Source organism: Pseudophryne corroboree, chromosome 6 (assembly GCF_028390025.1).
Source record: "Pseudophryne corroboree isolate aPseCor3 chromosome 6, aPseCor3.hap2, whole genome shotgun sequence".
Taxonomy (NCBI): domain Eukaryota; kingdom Metazoa; phylum Chordata; class Amphibia; order Anura; family Myobatrachidae; genus Pseudophryne; species Pseudophryne corroboree.
In genome coordinates, this window is record NC_086449.1 from 551336296 (window position 1) to 551360107 (window position 23812).

Consider the following 23812-nt stretch of genomic DNA (forward strand, 5'->3'; position numbering starts at 1 on the left):
CAGAGAATGGAACAAATCCGTGGAATGAACTCCATAAGTGTCATAAGACTTGCTCAGAGTATCCTCTACAAACTACAGGTTGAGTATCCCATATCCAAATATTCCGAAGTACGGATTTTTTTGAGTGAGAGTGTGATAGTGAAACCTTTGTTTTCTGATGGCTCAATGTACACAAACTTTGTTTAATACACAAAGTTATTAAAAATATTGTATTAAATGACCTTCAGGCTGTGTGTATAAGGTGTATATGACACATAAATCAATTGTGTGAATGTACACACACTTTGTTTAATGCACAAAGTTATTAAAAATATTGGCTACAATGACCTTCAGGCTGTGTGTATAAGGTGTATATGGAACATAAATGCATTATGTGCTCAGACTTAGGTCCCATCACCATGATATCCCATTATGGTATGCAATTATTCCAAAACACGGAAAAATCCGATATCCAAAATACTTCTGGTCCCAAGCATTTTGGATAAGGGATACTCAACCTGTACTAATTTGTTTCAACTTGTAACTTTTATGAGTAGCCACACCTTCTGTCTGCGTAATGGTAACTTTTTCCATTTACAGTTTATAAAATAAGGCGACCTACATTTTACATGTGAGGGAATTAAATTTGTAGCTACAGTAGCCATATCTGAAATCAATCTGCCATTTACAAACATAATGGGGGACGTTTCTGGGAGCGTTTGTGATTTTCAGGCACACTAATAGTCAGGGCCGGTTAAAGACAGGTGGGGGCCCAGCCCGTCTATGGTTGTGGGGGCCCCACTATTGCAGAGAGACTGCGCGCTGGAGTATGTGCGTGGATTGCGACAAGGTGGTATGGCCTCCAGCGCAATGCAGAGCTGGAGATGCAACCCCCCGTTTTCAGGATGCTGTGGGCTTGTAAAGCACTCTCGTAGCTGCTGGACAGCCCCCAGCCTCTCCTAGAGCAGGCAGAGTCTGTGGATGACGGTGACATGCATGCGCCCGTCAACCATTCTCTGCTGCTTTGCCGTGCAAAGGAGCAATGTCAGACCCTTAACTCGGCCATGCCGATAGTTCCATCAGGGCCCCAGTAGTGAGAAGGGACACTGGTATATGGGGGGCACTGATTGCAGATCCACTTCTGCAGCAGCTTCTTTCCCAATCCCAGCACACACAGCAGCATGTGCTGGGCAGGGGAGAAAGATGGTTGCAGAAGTAGCGACTCCTCTCTCTTTCTGTCACCCACCAAAGTACCAACGCCTGCTACAGGAATGGAGGAGGAAGGGGAGTGGGCGGCTGTGGGACCCGGGCCTCTCCAACATACCCGGGTAGAGATTACTCGTTCACTTTTTCAGTCACTTTTGAAAGTTCTCTAAAATCCATACTAAGCAGCTGATTCTGCGTCACACAGATTTTAATTTTAACAGATGCAAATGGTGAGTTTTGCAGAAAGCGCGTGTGCGATTGTAAATTCTGAGTAGGGAACAATGTGCCTGGATCTGTCTTTCTGTGAAATAGGGTGTTTTGGGGCATGAACTGGAAGTAACAATGTAATTGTATGTAACCACCCCAATTTGTGGGTGGGTTTTGGGCACAGGGCTGGCTCCCCATTACTGTGGAGGGCACCACGGTGCTGTGATAGGTGGTCCTGTCGGCGTCTTGTGCACAAAGCTGTAGCTCTGGGGCCAGTGGTGTCAGGATGTGAGAGGAAAGCTTGTTGCTTCCCCCCCCCCCTCCCCTACACACACACAAACACACATATACAAAAAAATAAAAATGTAAAAAAGTCTAAAAAAATAAATACATATATATATATATATATATTCCTGTGCACATAATTTGAGACGCACTATATTATGCCCCACAACATAATGCCCCTTACACCATAATAAGTCCCCACAGTAATTCTCCTGACACCATATTGCGCCCCCATAGTAATGTCCCTGACACCATATTACGCCTCCACAGTTATGCCCCTGTCTCCATATTATGCCCCACAAAGTAATGCCCCTTGCACCATAATAAGCCCCCACAGTAATTTTCCTGACACCATATTAGGCCCCGACAGTAATGTGCCAGACACCATATCACCCCCACAGTTATTCCCCGTTCTCCATATTATGCGCCTCGTCATCCAGGTTGAACCCACAGTCTAGCCAAATCGGACTTCATTACATCCGGCCCTCTCTGTGTTATTTTTTTCCTGTGGTGGCTTATGTGCTTTTTTTTCCTATCTGAGCTAATGGGCTGAATGTAATTTAGTGCAAGATAGCCGGAGTTCAGAGATTCCGTCCAAACTCGTATATTTTTTTAAAGTGGTTTTACCTTGTAAATGATTGCCGCTTTAAAAAAACATACTAGTTCGGCCAGAATCTCTGTGGGGTTTTTTTTCCATTGGGGGCCATTGTGTTTTATTACTAAGGATTCTGTATGGTCTGATGCATACTGGAACACTTTTGAAAAGGAACATTATTTTTGAGGCTTTTTGCCACACAGAGTCTATACCATATTGTAGGGCAGTGTTTCCCAAATGTGGTCTTCTGGGAACCCTAAAGGGGGGTACACACGAAGAGATCCATGCTTAAATTTTAAGCAATCTGACTAGATTGCTTAGAAATTAAGCACAGATCTCTCCGTGTGTATGCCCATATCGCTTACTCTAGATTTGGCATGGCATACATGCATGCTAAATCTAGTTGATCACTACCATCACTGCTGTGTGAAGTGAGCCCTGTCTTGTATGCTGTAAAAATTCAGGGGTGCTGTTGTTAAAATAAATGTACACTGGCCCTGTCTTGTATGCTGTAAAAATTCAGGGGTACTGTTGTTAAAATAAATGTACACTGGCCCTGTCTTGTATGCTGTAAAAATTCAGGGGTACAGTAAAATAAATGTACACTGGCCTTGTCTTGTATGCTGCAAAAATTCAGGGGTGCAGTAAAATAAATATACAGTGGCCCTGTCTTTTATGCTGTAAAGATTCTGGGGTGCTGTTGTTAAAATAAAAGTACACTGGCCCTGTATGCTGTGAAAACACAGGGGTGCTGCTGTTAAAATAAAAGTACACTGTTCCTGTATACTGTAAAAATACAGGGGTGCTGCTGTTAAAATAAAAGTACACTGGTCCTGTATGCTGTAAAAATACAGGGGTGCTGTTGTTAAAATAAAAGTACACTGGTCCTGTCTTGTATGCTATAATAATTCTGGGGTGCAGTGAAAATCAATGTATACCGACCCTGTCTTGTATACTGTAAAAATTCAGGGGTGCAGTAAAATATATTTACACTGGCCCTGTCTTGTATGCTGTAAAGATTCTGGGGTGCTGTTACAGTAAAAGTACACTGGTCCTGTATGCGGTAAAAATACAGGGGTGCTGTTGTTAAAATCAAAGTACACTGGTCCTGTCTTGTATGCTATAATAATTCTGGGGTACAGTAAAATAAATGTACACTGGCCTTGTCTTGTATGCTGCAAAAATTCAGGGGTGCAGTAAAATAAATATACACTGGCCCTGTCTTTATGCTGTAAAGATTCTGGGGTGCTGTTGTTAAAAATAAAAGTACACTGGTCCTGTATACTGTAAAAGTACAGGGGTGCTGCTGTTAAAATAAAAGTACACTGGTCCTGTATGCTGTAAAAATACAGGGGTGCTGTTGTTAAAATAAAAGTACACTGGTCCTGTCTTGTATGCTATAATAATTCTGGGGTGCAGTGAAAATCAATGTATACTGACCCTGTCTTGCATACTATAAAAATTCAGGGGTGCAGTAAAATAAATTTACACTGGCCCTGTCTTGTATGCTGCAAAAAATCAGGTGTACAGTAAAGTAAATGTACACTGGCCCTGTCTTGTATGCTGTAAACATTCTGGGGTGCTGTTGTTACAGTAAAAGTACACTGGCCTTGTCTTGTATGCTATAATAATTCTGGGGTGCAGTGAAAATCAATGTATACTGGCCCTGTCTTGTATGCTGTAAAAATTCAGGGGTGCTGTAAAATAAATGTACACTGGCTCGGTCTTGTAAGCTGCAAAGTTTCAGGGTGGCTGCTGTTAAAATAAATGTACATTGGCCCTGTCCTGAATGCTGTAAAAATTCTGGGGTGCAGAAAAATAAATGTACTCTGGCTCTGTCTTGTATGCTGTAAAAATTCTTGGGTGCAGTAAAATAAATGTACACTGGCCCTGTCTTGTATGCTGTAAAATGACAGGGGTGTTGTGAAAATACAGGGGTGCTGGCACTGCCCACAGTTGCGATGTCTAGTTCTGACGTTCACAACACTCTGAACGTCTCCTAACACCCTTTGCACGCCCTCTGCAAGTGCTGGGAGGAACACCGCCAGTCCAAATGCTGATATTGAGATTGAGGATGTCACTGTAGAAGTACACCAGGATGAGGAGGGTATGGGTGTAGCTGGCGATACGGAGGAAGTTGATGATGAGGATTCTGATGGTAATGGGGTTTGTTTGAATAAGGCATCAGTGGAGAAGGTTGTCCATGGGATGAAAAAGCCCATTTTCATGCCTGGGCAAAATACCAAAAAAGCCACCTCTTCGGTGTGGAATTATTTCTCCACAAATACGGACAACAGGTGTCAAGCCATCTGTTGCCTTTGTCAATCCGTAATAAGTAGGGATAAGGACGTTAACCACCTAGGAACATCCTCCCTTATGCTTCACCTCCAGCGCATTCATCATAATTCATTGTCAAGTTCAGTAACTTTGGGTAATAGCGTAAGCAGTCCACTGACACCTAAATGATGTGGTTTGTTTGAATATTATTTCTCTGTGAGGATGAGGATGTAAACACTGAAAGGGGGGGGGGGTCTGAGAATGAGGACGACATCTTGCCACTGTAGAGCCAGTTTGTGCAAGGAGAGATTAATTGCTTTTTTTTTGGTGGGGGCCCAAACAAACCGTAATTTCAGCCACAGTCATATGGCAGACCCTGTCACTGAAATTATTGGTTTGTTAAAGTGTGCATGTCCTGTTCATACAACATAATGGCGGGTGGGAGGGCCCAAGGACAGTTCCATCTTGCACGTCTTTTCTTTACCACATCAGTCCAGGGGTGCTGCCCCTCTGCCCTATCAGTCCAGGGGTACTGCCCCACTGCTGTTTAAGTCCAGTGGTGCTGTTGCCTGTCTGCTGTGCTGTGTAATTCTCCAGGGGTGCTGCCTATGCTGTATAAATCCAGGGGTGCTGCCGTAGAATTCCAGGGGTCCTGCTGTACTTGATACTGGGTTTAAATGAAAGCCTAGAGTAGATATGAAACAAGCTTCAACATCACAACCAGATTTGTGAAAACACAGCCGCAAAGATGGAAATGGAAATTGCTATTTTGACTACCGTATATACTCGAGTATAAGCCGACTTTTTCAGCACGTTTTTTTGTGCTGAAAAAGCCCCCTCGGCTTATACCCGAGTCAGTGGAAGGAGGGACACGGAGGGCACAGCGCGCGGCTCTCCTGTGTCCCTCCTGCGTCTCCGTCTCCGGCGGCGTGTGTGTGTTAAATGAACTGCCCGTTCGTGGGCTCTGATTGGCTCACGAACCGGCACTTCATTTAATACACACACGCCGCTGGAGACGGAGACGCAGGAGAGACACAGGAGAGCCGCGCGCTGTGCCCTCCGTGTCCCTCCTTCCGAAGACAACGCGGGAGCGATGGAGGGTAAGTACCCTTCCTGGCACTGTGGGGCATATCTGGCAGCATGAGGGCACATCTGGCACAGTGGGGCATATCTGGCAGCATGAGGGCACATCTGGCACAGTGGGGCATATCTGGCAGCATGAGGGCACATCTGGCACTGTGGGGCATATCTGGCATATCTGGCAGCATGAGGGCACATCTGGCACTGGGGCATATCTGGCATATCTGGCAGCATGAGGGCATATCTGGCATATCTGGCACTGTGGGGCATATCTGGCAGCATGAGGGCATATCTGGCACTGTGGGGCATATCTGGCAGTATGAGGGCATATCTGGCAGTGTGAGGGCTGTGTACTGCTAGAGCTGCATTTCCCACCCTAGGGTTATACTCGAGTCAATGAGTTTTCCCAGGTTTTTGTGGTAAAATTAGGTGCCTCGGCTTATATTCGGGTCGACTTATACTCGAGTATATACGGTAAGTGTTTTTAAATAAAGTGGGGAGAGACCACATTTGTGGCCAAAGTCATTGTGACTCAGAAGAGACTGAATCATAATCCAGCGCAACTGTCGGAGAGGTAAACGTGATATTTTCTGCCGGACCATTAGAGAGAGATTCTTATTTCATGTTAGGGACTCACTCAAATGAATGGCTCCAATTAGTCAACATTAATTTTAATTTATTATTGATGCTCCACATTTTGGGATTATTTATTTAGAAGATGCGCATTTGTTGTACAGGGATCTTGTTTTCCTAAGGGCTGCGTAGGGTTATCGCAAGACCTTGCGGTGTTAGAAGAACAGAGTTTCAGTGATCTTGCATTGCATCAGCTTTCCACTGCACTGCAGCACTAGATGGGCCAGGAGCTCCTGTGTGGCACAAACAGTTACTAAATAAGGCCCAGTATGGCGTCTCATGGTGGCTTACAGCCAGGAAGATGTCTGGCTTGTCAGGCTGATGCATGCTGTGGGCACAGAGGTTAGCATTGCTTCCTCCCACAGTCCTACTTATAGTATGATATGAGTTTCAACTGTAGAGTGTTAATCTTCACTAGGGCAGGGACTCAATAACAAAAAAATTCACTGCACAGTCGTGCTTAGTACTTTACCGAATCCACTGGAACTCAACTTGCTCCATCCGGGGCTGCTAAAACATTTAAGGGGCTGCTTTATTTAAAAATATAATATGAATAAAGTAAACAAGACACACAGGTATGCTCACATGTGTGTAACTGGGACACACAGGTATGCTCACGTGTGTAACTGGGACACACAGGTATGCTCACGTGTGTAACTGGGACACACAGGTATGCTCACATGCATGCTGGGAGCTGTGAAAAACAAAAATAAGGCATCTGCCACAAAATATGTAAATAAAAATGCAATTAAAAAAATGGAAAAAAAGAAACCCATGAGATTTTCACAAAATAAGTCTCCAGACTCCGTGGAAGGGAAAATATTCAATCTTGATCCTGTGGTATACACCAGTTTATTTAGCATCCCAGCATTAAATCTGAGATTATCTTAATTCCTGAACATGGAGAAGGGGGTACAAATTTGGAGGCTTTAGCCCCTAGTTTTTCAGTTTGTCCAGTAATGTGATAATTAACAATTATATATTTGCTTGGTTGAAGTCCTTTCTGTTCCACACCAATATAGGAGTGGACAGGGGCGGATTGGGGACTAAAAGTGGCCCTGGAAATACTTCTGGAAGTGGCCTCATGTGGGCGGAACCAAATTAACTGTAGGCGGAGCCAACATCAAAGTAGATGTGATTAGTACTCCAGTATACCTGGGAAATAGTATGTTTATATGTGGAGGATAACATAACAGGATAACAATTTAAATAAAATCCTCTGCATATAAGTAACGAAAGCAGTTGTTAACTGTTTGGGGATAGGTTACATTTCCCACATCATTTACAACAAATAGACCTTAAAAAATCCTGACATTACACTATGCTTATGGCTGATATAACGGAAAAACGTTAGGAAGAAATATAAGGACACAAAGGAAGTAAACAATTTTTAACTACACATTTCTCTTACTTTTTCACTTATTTCCTTTGTTTTAAAATAGCATTTAATTTTGGATGATACACCATTTTAAAATGGCATTATAAAAGATTAAGTTTTAACTAATGGAGGATATCTATACATCAATATAAATTAAACCAATAACAATTTGGGGTGAAACTTTACCTAGTTACTCCTAGAGTGCACTGCAAGCAGAGGCATAGCTAGGGGGCAAATAAACAAATGGCATCCATTTAAAACTGTTCTATACTTGGGTACATGCAGTCTCTCTTAAAGAGAATAGTTTATCTTCCTTTGGACAACATTCTGCCAACACTTAAAAAATATTTCAACTGACCACGTTATTAAAATTTACGGACAGCATTTTTACTGACATTTTAACATGCTGCATGTTATGATGCAACACGTTAATTTTCCATGACCTAATATTTATGTTGACTAGTAATTATTTCATAATATAGCAATATAATGTTACAATTAACTACGATTGGGCATCAATTGGAAATAGCAGATCCTAGAAACATATTATTAAGAAAAAAGATGAAGACAGACAGGAAAGAGGAGTGAGAAAGACAGTATGAGAATGAGAGAGAGAAATATGGTATGAGAGGAGGACAAAAAGAAGTACGGTGAAGAGGAGGGAGATGGTGAAGGGGCAGAGCTGCTATTCCCAGCTTATGCCCCCACTTTCACTAGCTGCCACTCCCAGCTCAAGTTCCCACTTTCACCAAACCCAGCTCATGTCCTGACTTTGACTACCTGCCATTCCCATCTCCTGTCCCCGCTTTCACTGCCTGCTATTCCAAGCTTTTGTCCCTGGTTTCACTGAGAGCCACTCACAGCTCCTGTCCCCGCTTTCACTGCCTGCCATTCCCATCTCCTGTTCCCAGTTTCACTGCCTGCCACTCACAGCTCCTGTCCCCACTTTCACTGCCTGGTATTCACAGCTCCTGTCTCCACTTTCACTGCCCGCCGTTACCAGCTCCTGTCCCCATCTTCACTACATGCATTTCCCAGATCCATTCCCCACTTTCAATGACCACCTTTCCCAGCTCCTGTCCCCACTTTCACTACCTGCCGTTCCCAGCTTCTGTCCCCACTGCCACTGCCTGTAATTCCCAGCTCCTGTCCCCATCGTCCCTGCCTGTTATTCCCAGCTCCTGTCCCCAATTTCACTGCCTGCCATTCCAAGCTCCTGTCACCAATTTCACTGCCTGCCGTTCCCAGCTTCTGTCCCCACTGCCACTGCCTGTAATTCCCAGCTCCTGTCCCCATCGTCCCTGCCTGTTATTCCCAGCTCCTGTCCCCAATTTCACTGCCTGCCATTCCAAGCTCCTGTCACCAATTTCACTGCCTGCCATTCCAAGCTCCTGTCCCCACTGTCACTGCCTGCCATTCCAAGCTCCTGTCCCCACTGTCACTGCCTGCCATTCCAAGCTCCTGTCCCCACTGTCACTGCCTGCCATTCCAAGCACCTGTCCCAACTGTCACTGCCTGCCATTCCAAGCACCTGTCCCCACTGTCACTGCCTGCCATTCCAAGCACCTGTCCCCACTGTCACTGCCTGCCATTCCAAGCACCTGCCCCCACTGTCACTGCCTGCCATTCCAAGCACCTGTCCCCACTGTTACTGCCTGCCATTCCAAGCACCTGTCCCCACTGTTACTGCCCGCCATTCCAAGCACCTGTCCCCACTGTCACTGCCCGCCACTCCCAGCTCCTGTCCCCACTGTCACTGCCTGCCACTCCCAGCTCCTGTCCCCACTGTCACTGCCTGTTATTCCCAGCTCCTGCAGCTACAGATTTGCAGATGATTATTCAAGCCCCATATACACACACAGTAGTGGTCGGGGCTCTGAGACAGTGGGCGGGGGTCCAATCTGATACAGATAGAAGCGATCTGTCTGTATAGACGCCCTCTCTGCTATAGCACATCGGCTGCAGCTGTGAAAGCAGTGGAGCTGGATGCTTATGATTGTCGGTATGTTTACTAGTGGGCAGCTTGCCTTTCAGTACTCAAGAGTGCTGGGAGAGGTGACGGGGAGGACAGCCTCTTCCTGCGATGTCAGAAACACAGAGCTCCTCCAGGCCAGAGGTGGATTTAGACCTCATGGGGCCCTAGGCAAGATATCAGTTTGGGGCCCCCCTCCCTCAACTCCATGCAATTTTAATCTGCATCTTTGTGCGGTTACCATAGGGAGGCATGCACAGTATGACCCAAGCATTTGACGACTGCTTGCATCCAATGCCAACACAGCGTACACCTCTGAATGAGGAACTGTATACTGTGTATATCACTATGCTATCTACTCACACTACATCCCTGCACTACAGTAGATCACTGAACTGACTCCCCACACTGTATCACTATACTTCATCCGCTCACTATATCACTATGCTACCTCCCCACACTACATCCCAGCACTATATCACTGCACAACCTCTCCACACTACATACTGTTCTACAGCTCCACATTATATGACTGCACTGCCTCCCCACACTACAGAGCCGTCTTAACAACAGTGTAGGCCGCTGGGCAAGCAATGCTCTGGGGCCCCCTACCCATCCTCCAGCGGTAGGGGTGGGGGGTGCTATCAGCAGCAGCTTTGATGTCCCGTGGGTGGTAGGGGGTGTTCTATCTTCCGCTCAGCATGTAGGACCTGAAGCAGTCATTTCTGCTAGTAATTACTCCTTTACTGCACAGATGGTGGGAGATGGGGCGATAGGGAGAACACTAAAGTGTAGAAGGGGGCATTGAGCTGAATGATGAGGCCTCGGTGCATGACTTCCGGGGTAATAGGGGGTGTTTAATACGCGGGAGAAAGGGCTAAATATTCATCAGTTGGTGGGAGGGCAGTCTGCTTGACTGCAGATATCTCCAGTTCCTGGGAATAGATTTTTTTAGCTTTCAATGGAATAAAAGACTAGGGAGTCCCACCTTTCAGGAGGTACCGGGGACTCGGGGATCAGAGTTCAAGATCCAGAGCAATCTAAAATGAATATATGAGGAAACCGTCGCTTTCAATTGACGGAGGAACGTGTCAAAGGGACTTCCACAGTTCGGCACCTGTTATCGCCTATACCAGCTATGAGTAAATCTGGCTACACAAGACACCCACTAGGACTGCGCCCTCCCTCCTGCCCTCCTGACCATTGAACTGTCCCGTATCTGGATCGCTAGCTCCATCTGCAGAGGAATGCTTATTATATACCAATTGCCATAACCGGCGGCAGCTCAACTATACAGCGGCAGTTACCGTACTGTGGTTCTTAAAGCCAGCGGCAGCTCCGGGACACTCACAGTGAGTAGGAACACTGCATTCAACAGATAGGTGATGTTATCCTTCTACAGTGGACTGATGCATTAAAAATATAGGACCGTGACAGCTGCCGCTATATATAAAGAAGCATTTTCTATATATGGTCTGCTTGGAGGAGGAGCATAGCGCTGGTTAGGACACCAACAGGTGGGTGTCCACAAGTGTGCCGGTATAACGTATAATTGACAAAAAGTGCTGGGACTAACAAAAACCTTATCAAGGACAATTAATTATACAATTAAATAATTATCTACTAAAGCGACACATGCATAGGTGCTGTGTAAATTGTTGTGGTATAAATTCTTTTAATGCATGTCATTTTACTGAATAAATGTGTTAATATTATATGTGCGCTCTCAAGTATATATCTAATATATGTATATTGTATACTGAGTAATAGACCGCTGTCCATGTCAATGGGGGGGGAAAAATGCAGTTGGTCATAAAATAAAGCAGGGGGGAGTGTATAAAATGTAGGTGTCCATAAAATAGCAGGGGGGAGTGTATGTGTTACTACAGCAGCTCTTGCTGCTGTACTATGCTCCACTGTGCCCGCAATCTGCCACGGACCCATTCCCCCCCCCCCCCCCCCCCCCCGCGACCGCAGCCTACATAAAGAGGTTGGTGGGGTCTTACTGATCAAAGCAGCAGCAGTCTCCAGCGGAGAAGGGGGGTTGCGTTGCTGTCGTCCGCGGTTGTTGGGGGAGCGGGGGCATCACCATCAGCGGCTATTGTTCGTCCAGCAGGGGGAAGATGACACCGTCCGCGGCTGGGGTCAGGCGCGTGCGCTATGGAGGCATCCGGAGGCAGGCGGCAGGTTAGCTTGTGCAACTGCTGGCGGGCGGCCGCGGCACTATCATTGGGGAGCAGCAGTGAATTTACTGCTAGGCAATTCGGCAATGCCCGGGACCCCTGAACCTGTCGGGCCCTAGGCAGCTGCTTTGGTTGCCTAGCGGTAAATCCGCTCCTGCTCCAGGCTGCAAGGTACTGACAGGGACCGGCCGGCTACCTCTGCCTGTCAGAAAGAATGTGAGTAACTCAGTACTGGGGGCGGGGCCAGCTGCATAAATCGGCCCCACAGTGCTGTCGGCCTCCCGGGGAAGTTCCCGGTCACCTTTATGGCCAATCCGGCCCTGGGAGTGGAGGTAAAAGCCTGTGTGTTGTTCCTGATTGCATGTGCCTCTCTAATTTTAAATCACCTTCTTGACACTGTCCTCTTCTAATAATGTGAAAAGTCATCAAGGAGTTGGTATGTTTGTAGCTAGCTATGATTCGGAGAACTTGGCAAGCTTTTTCCAGGGGGACCACCTGTCGCTGAAATTATGGGTTTTTTAAACTGTGCATGTCCTGTTTAAACAACATAATTCCCAAGACAATTCCATCTTGCACCTCTTTTTTTTTTTTCTTTGCATTATGTGCTCTTTGGGGCCTATTTTTTAAAACAGCCATCCTGTCTGCCACTGCAATGCCACTCCAGGTGTTTGTGCCGCATTCTTGTGTCGCTTAACTTAGTCATCCAGCAACCTCGGTGCAACCTTTTGGCCTAAAAACAATACTGTGACGTGTTCAGAATACACTGGAAATGAGTGGAAATGAATGTTATTGAGGTTAATAATACCGTAGGATCAAAGTTACCCTCAAATTCTGTGATTTTAGCTGTTTTTAATTTTTTTTTTTTTTTAAATCATCCAGATCCAAAACCAAAACCCGAAAGGGTGGTTTTGGCAAAACCAATCCAGATCCAAAACATGAGCAGGGATCCAAATACAAAAATACAAAACCCGAAAAGAGTCCGCCACACATCTCTAGTAATTGTGAATGTTATTAGTAGCTTATTTATATAAGACAGCTTTTGCTTCAGGTTAAATGATCCCTTCATTTTTTTTATTTTTTATTTAACCAAGCAGTATGTCTGCTCAAATCATGTTAGTAAAGGCAAATAGCAGGAATTATATTATGCATATGTAATGACGTGTTACTTTGTCTTAGAAAAACAATTTGCATATTGGTTAATCAGTGCCACCCACTCTGTGGCAGCCTACAGTGATTTTTTTTTTGCAGAAAGCACCTCCCATGACTTCTTCCACAGATGACTAAGGGCCTGATTCATGCTTGTAAGTAAAGCAAAAAAGCAAGCAACTGGGCAAAACCATGTTCCACTACAGGTGGAGCAGATGTAACGTGCGGAGAGAGTTAAACTTGGTGGGGAGTGTTCAAACTGAAATCTTAAATGCAGTGTAAAAAAAAGTTTTCTAACATTTGTGGGCTACTTGTGACAGCAGCCAGTATTTACCCTGCACAGAAAAAAATATAAATGTATTTGCATGGCCGGCTCTAGGCATGTTCCTTAACAGCAACCACGCTGGACGCCGGACTCCTAAGGGCTCCTGATTGGCTGCCGGACCGCGAGCTTACTGTAGATTGGCTCACGAACCGGCTCCTGATTTGACTTACCCGCGGCTGCCAGAGACTGGACTGAGGGGCAGAAGAGGCATTCACTTTGCTCTCCTCCCCTCAGACACTACAGCAGTGGGAGCAGCCAGCCAAGCACAGCAGCGGTGAGCAGCACTGTGGGGGCATGTGTGTACCTGGCATTGTGAGGGCATGTGTGTACCTGGCACTGTGGGGGCATGTGTGTACCTGGCACTGTGGGGGCATGTGTGTACCTGGCACTGTGGGGGCATGTGTGTACCTGGCACTGTGGGGGCATGTGTGTATCTGGCACTATTGGGTGCATATGTATATCCGGCACTGCACTACTGGGGGCATATGTGTATCTGTCACTGCCAGGGGCATATGTGTATTTGGCACTGCACTACTGGGGGCAAATGTGTATCTGGCACTGCTGGGGGCATACTGTATGTGTATCTGACACTGCTAGGGGCATTTGTATATCTGGCACTGCTGGGGGCATATGTGTATCTGACACTGCAGTATTTGGGGCATATGTGTATCTGGCACTGCACTATTTGGGGCATATGTGTATCTGGCACTGCACTATTGGAGGCATATGTGTATCTGGCACTGCACTACTGGGGGCATATAGTATGTGTATCTGGCACTCTACTGGGGTCATTATGTGTATCTGGCACTCTACTGGGGTCATTATGTGTATCTGGCACTCTACTGGACTGTTGTTTCTCTTTACAGTGCTGCTGACCCCACTGTGCAGCTGCAGGTGCTACTTGTGTAACACGTGGCAATGCTTTGCAGTGCCAGCACTTTCTATTTTTTCACAATTTCTTTGAGATAGCATGGTCACTCCTCCCCAGATTTTGGACACTCCTCTGCCCGTGCTCACTCTCTGCATCCGTGTACTTGTCCTGCTCACGCACTAACTCGGAAGAGGCCTTTGTGAGGAACAAGAACCCCTTCACCACTAAGCCACATAAGTCAACCCTTTGTAGTAGGGTTGACTAATGCAAATTGTAGGTGCATAGCAGATAGTAAAAGTGGAGAACACGACAATCAAGGTATACAGAAACTGATGCATTTTTGTTGCAAAGTCAAGATAGTTTTTAAACCTCGGCTTCTAAACAAAAAGCTAGGATGTGCTCAAGCCCTCTGAACTTTGAAACACGGTCAAATATCTAAACAGGGTGTGGGGTACCAATTCCCTGTCAGAGGAGGAAGATTTGAAATCCATCAAGCTAAACCTAAGATTCACATAATCAGAATGCTTTTCTGGAGCCTAGTAAAACATATTATCCATGGCCATATAAAAATCTAAGCTCTGGCATCAGTCTCACGTAGAAGGGGGCAAACAGGAGCACCAACAAACTTCTCGGGCAGCGTCGTTCATGTGTTGAAGTAAAGATTTATTTATTTTTTTGATATATGAATGTTTGAATGTGATAACAGCCATAAATTGGGTCCATTTAGGACATGTGAACCCAAAATCTATGATGCCAGTGCTATAGCCTGATTCCAAAATGGAGCAGTCCGAGGACAGTTCCACCAAATGTGGAACAATTAACCTGGCTCCTGATGACACCACCAGCAAAGAGGGGAATATAGTCGGGCAATGATACCAACTCATTAAGACCTTGTACTGTGTTTCCACAACTTCCATACCGGGGGAACAAGAACTAAGAGCCTTATATACTTTGTTCCATTTGATCTAAATACCTCTACAAGTAAATTCCGTCTCCCAAGAATCTTGAAATACCAGACTAGCAGGTAGGTGGGCCATCAGAAGTATTTGATATATGACAGAAATCATATGCATAGGAGCAGTGGAACGAGTGCACATGGCATTGGAAGGAGTCATGGCCCAAATGTATTAAGCTTCAACAAGAGATAAAATGGAGACGGATAAAGAAAGATAAAGTACCAGCCAGCCAGCTCCTGTCATTTTTCAAACAAGGCCTGTAACATGGCAGTTAGGAGCTGATTGGCTGATCATTTATCACTCCTTATCCATCTCCACTTTATCTCTTGTTAAAGGTTAATACATTTGGGCCAAAATCTCAGTTAAATATGGTAGTCCCCCCTAGAGAAGTAGCAAAGTGGCAAACTTGTAGGTCAAACCAGTAATCCTGTGTAGATAAACCTGCGGCAGCAGATAATGCTCCATAAGACTAAATTACCCTGTCAGAGACCAGGTGACCCAGTCTAGTAAGATCTGCTGCCGACCAGGAGGAGGTCCACCTCGATGTCCCTAGAATGAAAAGGGGGTTGTGCACAGTGGTAGTAAGTGCAGATACCACTGAGGAAATACCAGGCTTTGTGCGCAGTATCCTCCACAATGACAGTGTAGGACCCACGTTGGGTGATCCAAGTGAATAACTCTGGAGCACCAGGGAAGAATGTTTAAATAAAGACTTGTAGAAAGAGACTCCAAATCCACCCATTGATTTTCCCCAGAACCCCTTGTCCATTCTAGAACCCTACTTTAAAACTGATACATGGTAGTAAGCGGAAGCGAGGGGGGAACCCTATAGGAATCATTTGAAACAAGTCCAGGAATCTAGGGAGAACAATCATTTTTACGATGTTCATTCAACCTAACCAAGTGAACTTCTGTGGGAGCCACAGAGTCAATTCCGTATGTAACTTGAGAAGGATGTGTTAAAGCGCACTGATTACGTTTATATTGTACAGTATACCTAGGTATTTTATGTGGAACTGGTGCCATTTAAATGGGAAAGAAACACTAAGGGCTGATAAAGTCTTCGCAGAGGCAGTGAAGTTAAGGGCTATGGACTTTGAAAAATTTATTTTAAAATTAGACAGCATGCTGAAGCGGTAGAATTCTTGTAAGAAATGTGGAAAGGATGTCACCAGATTTGTGATCACTGCCAGGAAATAATCATCGAAAATAGCAAGACGATGTTCCTGAGCACCTACCTGCAGACCAGATGTATTTGGATTAGCCCTAATCGCCTTTGCCAAGGCCTCATGCATAGCACAAAGATCACTGGTGAGATGGTGCATCCCTAGCGTTTACTGTTTTTAATATGGATCATGTTGGTCAGAATTCAATTAACCTGGACCTGTGCTGAGGGGGCCCGATATAAAGAGAGTATCTTCTGGAGAAATACATCGCTCAAACCCAACCACCTCAACACTGCTGTTGTTAAGCCCCAATCCACCTGATCAAATGCCTTCTCTGCATCCTTAAAGAAAAGTACCATTGGAGTGTTAGTATTGGTCAAATGAGATATCAAATCAATATCTGTAGTAGTATTGTCCCTAGCTTCTCTGCCCAGGACAAGCCCACCTGATCGGAATGATGCTCAGAAGCAGCGGTTTGAGATTATGTATATAAGCTTTGTGTACAGCTTAACGTATATGCCTGTAACTAGCCAGCAAACATGGGTTCTTTTCTTCTTTCAGAATGACTGTAATGTTGGCATTAAGGAACTTCTCAGACAACTGGGTCTGCTGCAATATAGCATTGCATGCCCACAAAAGAAGGGAGACCAATTTATCCTGAAAAACCTAATAAGAGATGGGGAAACCATCTGGGCCTGGGCATCTAACAATTCAAATTATGTAAATGGGAATCCCAAAGCCTGTGTTACCGCCTCGGTGAGTCAGAAAATCTATCTCCTCTAAAAAGCCAGTGTCACTGCCACGGGGAGTCGGATAATCTATCTCCTCTAAAAAAGCCCCGTATCACTGATTCATTATTCTGTTAGGCAAAATCTGAATGGGTTTGAGTTAATTTATATAGATTAGAATAATACAGTAAGATTGGAAAATACTAGCAATTGTTGCATCAGTAGCACAGAGGACCCCTGCAGAATCCTTAAGTTTTTGAATATAGGTCAGGAATCGCTGTGCTCTGAGAGCCATCACCGGCATCTTACCAGACTTATTGCCCCACTGGTAATATTTGTGGCGACAGCGCCAAAATGCTCCCTTAACACCTTCATTAAGCAAGGCATTCAGGGAAATCGTAGCACCGTATCAGGACCAAAAGCACTCTTATGGGCCTGTTCTGTTATTTTGGAGAGGAAGGCCTCTCTGCATTTTGCTTTTTTTTTCTAGAAATGTTCACAACTGAATAAATTGCCTGTGACAACACACTGCCTCGCACACCGCACACCGAAACCGGTGAAACATCAGTCACACTGGAAGATAGATATTTGTTAATAAACTCCATAAACTGGGTTTTACAATTAGAGTTCTAAATCAATTCCTCATTAAACTTCCAATGCCAATGACAAAGTGGAGTATTGTGGATACATGTTAAAGAGATAGGGGCATGGTCTGAACCCGCGATTTGGCTTATCGTTGCATTCATCAAAAGATCAAGCTGATAGTGACTCACACAAAAGTAATGTATACGAGAGTATGTGACGTGTGGTGGAGAATAGAATGTGTAATCACTCTCTACTGGATGACGCAATCTCCATGTGTCTTCAGCTGGAAATCATGTAGGATTGTCTGAAACCTCCGTGGTGTCTGAAACCTCCGTGCCTCATTAAGGGTAGTTCTAGGAGCCCCAGATAAAGTGTCCAGGGGGCGTTCCAATGAACAATTAAAATCCCTGCCCACCATCAACACTCCCTCTATGTGATGTTCAATTAATTCCAAAGCGTTATGGAGAAACAGAGTCTGACCCAGACTGAGCAAGTAAAGATTCAGAAACGTGTACCTTTGATTTTCTATAGTAGCCTTTATTAACAAACCCCTACAATCCCCAATTGGGACTTCATGGATATCAATAAGGCTAAGATTTGTAGTGACTAAAACAGCAACACCTCTAGCCTTGGCACCAGAGAAACTTAAAACACCCTGAAGGAAACTGGTGAGAGCACAGACCCAGAAAAGCCTTCCCTCTTTAAGTGTGTTTCTTGCAGAAAAGCAACATCAATCCTATGAACATATAATCAATTAAATAAGTGAGACCATTTCTCTGGGACATTGAGACCCTTCACATTTTTGGAGAATAAAGAGGTAGAAGTTATCTTCACCTCCTCCTGCTTCCTAAATTGAGGCCTGGGCTTCAGTTGGGTGAGTGGGCCGCAACCTGCAGGGACTCAGGAGGAACATCCTCGCTCCACAAACCATACTCTTTAATGGCACCTTATCCATCTACCATGACATAAACGCCATGCAGACTCCAATCACTCACATCCATCCCCAGCACTGCTGACCTAATCTAACTTCCCCTATATAAGGAGCTGAAGTCTGTGACCTTATCACCTCCCTCCACCTGCCCTCTTGACCTATACCCTCCCATCTCTTCCTGATGTCTGCTCCAACATCACCCACCTACTCAATCTATCCCACTCCTCTGGTATCTTCTCCTCCTCCTCCTTCTTTAAACAGGGTCTTCTCTCCCCATTCTTAAGAAACCCACCCTTGACCTTTCTTCTCTAATGAATGCCCAGTTCTCTTCTCACATACAGGGAGCCTTGGAGATAAACTGGAGAGAGATAAAATACCAGCAAATCAGCTCCTAACTGCCGTGTTTGTGTTTGAAAAATGACAGGAGCTGATTGGTTTGTAGTTTCTCTCTCCACTTTATCACTTTCCAAGGCTTAGTACATCTGCCCCATGTACCTTTTAAACTACTTGAGTGGGTTGTATCCAATGACACACCTTGTTCTCATCTTCCCATTTTCTCCTTGACCCACTCCAGTCCATTTTTTTCACTTCTTCATTCAGCTGAAACTGCCCTCACCAAAGTCTCATTCCTTTCATTCTTGCCAAATCCGTGGGTCACTTCACTGTATTGATCCTCCATGCTCTCACAGCTGAGTCTGACCAAGTTAAACCACTCCCTTGTACAAATCTTCCACTCTACTGGCTGACTTGACACATAAATAAAAGATAATTATAACTGCAACCACAATGAATCACAAACGATGGAGTGGAATAGAAGTGTTATTCAAAAATGACTGAAGATTATCCAGCATTGTAGGTTAGTGGCTATTTTATGTGAAATCTGTTGCGTAATCTACGTGTGCTGTTGAGCTTTTAAATTGCACACGTAGCTTCCTGTTGCTTTGTGAAGGCTCTCAGCACCACATGCTTCCATTCTGTGATTACTTTTGTCAAAAGCATTTATAAGATGAATTTTTAAGAACCAGGATTTACATAGTAAATGTTTCTCATGTATTTGAAATACAAATTAGTTAGACAGATTTCAGAATATTTTCTGTCCACATAAAACATGCACTGTAATATAGGGGTCAACTCAGTTAGCGGCAAGTTTGGAATATACCACTCACTAATTGAGTGCTTCACATTCCAAAAGTATGTGATTTTCAAACAAATCTGCCTAATCCAATTACCTAACATTTCACTCAGCAGTCACGTGAAAACTTTTGTTCTCTTTCTAGCAATTATAAAAGCATATGCGCTCGTCCAGAATTCCTGTATCCTGAGCCCATCCTGTTAGCATTTGGTGATTGGTGATCAGTCAGTGCACCAACACAGCACACTTAAGTAGAAAAAGCATTCATTTTAGTGTAAAGGACACACAATCAGTAGCCTACCCACAACAACAAAACAATGTATAGTACCAAGCAAGTTTGCTAACCATGAAACTGCTCTTTTGTGGGAACAGGTGGGAACAGGTCCTGCTGTTGAATGTCGTATAATTGGTAAATGATAGCCAATGATCTACTGTAGCATTTGATCTCCCATCCCAACAAATGTCTGCTACAATACAGACATGGCCTGAGGATCCATTGTCATGCATGTGGAGTACTCTTTGTTTTCACAAAATTATCAAATTTTACCACACACCTGAAGAAGTCGTACTTATGATGAAATGTGTTGGGTGGCACTTGTTGCTGGACTGAGTAAGTGACTCACACTCACTATGAGAGGTCGCACCCTCTTGTGGGGTAATGTGATTGTGCTGTTTCACTTGAAGTTCAGTGTCAAATATTCAAAAGTGATTTGAATTTTGAGTAAGAGTGCTCAATCTGCTTTTTTAGAATAATCTATTCAGTATTTGACTTCCTACTGATTGCCTGAATCCTCTTTTGTAAGTGCCTTTGGTGCAAGAGTTTACTTGTAAGAGATACTGTAAGCTGAATCTGAGATAGCTATGGGGAAGACACTGAAAACAAGTGGGTTTTAGAATCCATTAAGAAGATATGTACAGAGTGGATTGATGTGAATGGCCACATATTCTCTGTAAGCAAGTTTTCAGGAATATTAAATGTATGCACAATTTAAGAGACTGTTGTCCAATTAAGAAAGCTAAGAGACTTGGGGGGTTATTCGGAGTTGTTTACAAACCCAAAAAAGTTAGCAATTGGGCAGAACCATGTTGCACTGCAGGTAGGGCAGATGTAACGTGCACAGAGAGTTAGATTTGGGTGGGGTGTGTTGCAGTATAAAAATAAAGCAGCTATTATTTACACTGCACAGAAACCATATAACCCACCCATATCTAATGCTGCTTTCACATTGCAAAACCTGCTTTTGAAACGGTTCTTTAAACGGTTCTTAAAACGGGTCTGAGCAGTTAAACCCCCTTCACATTGCATGTTGTAACCAGTATATTACCATTTCATTACCGTTTTGGTACCTTTCACACTGAACCCGTTTCTCCCATACAAAACAGTGGTTGTCATTTTAAATGTTTATTTCCTGCTTCTGCCTGGTGAGATCACACATGGAGACAGCCTATCACCTTCTGGGGCTTGCAAATACCGTTTCAGACCCTTTCACACTGCACAATTAAACGGGTCTGAAACGGGTAGGACCCTGCTTTTTTACCGTTTCAAAATACCGGTATTTTGTAAACGGTAAATTGAAGGTGACCCTTTCACATCGCAGCTCGAACCGTTTAGGAAGCCAGTAAAAACGGCAAATCACCGGGTACAAGCTGCGGTGTGAAAGGGGTATAAATCTCTCTTCACATGTTACATCTGCCCCACCAGCAGTGCACATGGTTTTGCCTAATTGCTAACTTTCTTGGTTTGCTAACCACTTTGAATAACTCCCTTACTACACTATAAGTGCCTTCTTGGTGTTTGTATTGTCCGTTATGTAATACTGGGTATTTATAATACATCTACTGCAGATTATATTGTTGAAAGCCATAGTAAAAGCAGGTAATTGTATTATATAAAAATTCAATGGGATTAATAGAGATGAAGTTTCCACTTCAGTATGTGGAAGTATTTTGTCAGAACATTTTCCAGCAAATGTATTCCTCTGGTACATGAATTTCCCCACAATACTCCGTGTTCCTGGCATTGCATGAAAGACAAGCGATTATAATCTCATTAGTAAGCCAAACATAATAGGTAAACCAAATAAATATTATGCAGATATTGGCTGTTACCAACAATGCCATTGAATGTTAACTAAGAGTTTTGATTAAATATATCATAAAGAAAAAAATTTGCTAAGTTTTTAATTGCTGGGATTTTTACAGTGTGTTGTCCCCACAGTAGATAATTAATTGTTTGATATAGCTGGCATGTTTATGTTTATACAAAAGGATCAAACAAAGTAGTTAATTCAGGCCATGATGTTTTATCCTCCTTCAGATAAGAATTGTGAGTGCAGGTTTGTGAGGCTTTTTATCTTGTTATATTAAAGCTATATGTGATCAAGCATATGGGATAATGAGGCTTAGGGATCTAATGTAGCATGGAGCAACAGGTGGCCCTAGGGCCACAGCCTGCATTTGGACCTCAGAACCTCCACATTCTTCCCCCTGCTTTATTATCAGATTTGTTTATTTGCCTGCTGATGTTATTACAGATATGTATCTTTTTATTTGATTAACTGTATTGTTTTAACTTTTTACTGAGATTAAGGGCAATGTGACAGCCAATTGAAGGTTAGAGGGCCACTGAAGTGTGTCATGTTGCCTATTAATGGTCTAGAAAGAAAATACCCATTTTACGTATTTTCTCTATTCCAGATTGCTGTATGATTATAGTAAATCATGTGTATGTCTGTCTGTGTGTCTTTCTTTATAATAATTTTATATGGTGTTTTTCCGTGCGACTATCACTGCCAGGATGACGGGATTGACCTAGCAGAGGAGCAGGGGCGAATGGGGAGGAAGCCAGGGGGGGGGGGGGGAATGGACAGGACAGAGTGTAGTGGGGAGCAACACAGGGATAGATTGAGGGGACCCAATGTATGCCAGGTCACTTTACCAGTATTGTGTATGTAATAATTGGAGCACAAGATTTGGATATGTTTTTAATTTTGTTGTTTTTCAGATCTTTTTCTTTTTTTTTTCCTTTACTATAATAAATCTGAATGTGGTTATTTAGAATCTTTATATTTTTAAGGTGTGTACACACGGTGAGATATTTTACCCTAATGGTAGTAACGGTCCTGATGCCAAGGCATCAGGACCGTTACTACCATTAGGCATCAGGACCGTTACTACCATTAGGGTCCCAGCACTGTCACCTAACTACTTTCTTCCAGGCACTATAGGCGTAAGGAAGGTACCGCTCACCTAGCATCAATGTATACACATATGCAAGGAAGCAGCATACATTCAAAAGGGGATTGGTGCTCTTTACTTTCATCTTATTGATACTATGTTTCTTAAACCTTTTTTCGATGCTCTCTCATTGTCATAAGGAGAACTCAGAGGACCCCTGCGCTGTTACATCAGGGTGCCCGAGGGTGATCTTTTCAAAAGCAGAAGCATTCTCTCTGTTTCCAACCCTTAGGTGCAGATGGGACACGCTCATTTACTGTATTAATGCATGTCACACAGTAAACAGAAGCCACCCCACTGCATCAATGATAGGAGTGCCTTTTCTTCCCCTTTTCTGCAATTTGTACCAGCTCATTCATATGCTCCTTACCTCTTTAAGCCATCTTTTTACATACACGTATTAGAAGATATGTTAGATGTAAACCCTGTTATTGTTACGCACACCAGTGCTAACAGGAGTATACCGGTGTATGAACAGAGAGGGAAGCGAAGCAAACGAACTCACAGACAGTATAACATAACATACACAGGAGGTGATGGAATAACTAATAAACACAAAGTGAACGGAGAAGCCCAAAGGCTCAGGAATTGGGTGTCTCCCTAGTGTCAGGAATGCTCAGATGGAATAGAGCGGACAATGAAGCGATGTGTAGTGATTTAACATGTGGAGCACCTGAAATGATGTTGCTAAGAGCAACAGAAAAAACCCCAAAGGGTTACCAACGGGTGTGGGAATAAACTCCTTGGTCAGAGATAGAAATATAGACACAAGGAGAGTATCCACAATCCTAACCCCCACTTGCAGGGCACAGGTTCAGCTTACTGCCACTAAACTGACACCTGGACGCCCTGCACAGTGAGGGAGGATTAAGCAAGCAGGTCTGAGAGTACAGCCGCAAACCTGCTGGGTTCACAGAATAGCAAAAGAACCCCAGCAGGT

The 23812-nt window shown here is 44.1% G+C and overlaps 1 protein-coding gene across 12 annotated transcripts in view; it reads left to right on the forward strand.

The window, feature by feature from the left end:
* PPFIA2 (PTPRF interacting protein alpha 2) overlaps nucleotides 1-23812 on the forward strand; it is a 656694-nt gene that overhangs the window by 555696 nt on the left and 77186 nt on the right. The gene's annotated exons all lie outside the window — the stretch shown is intronic.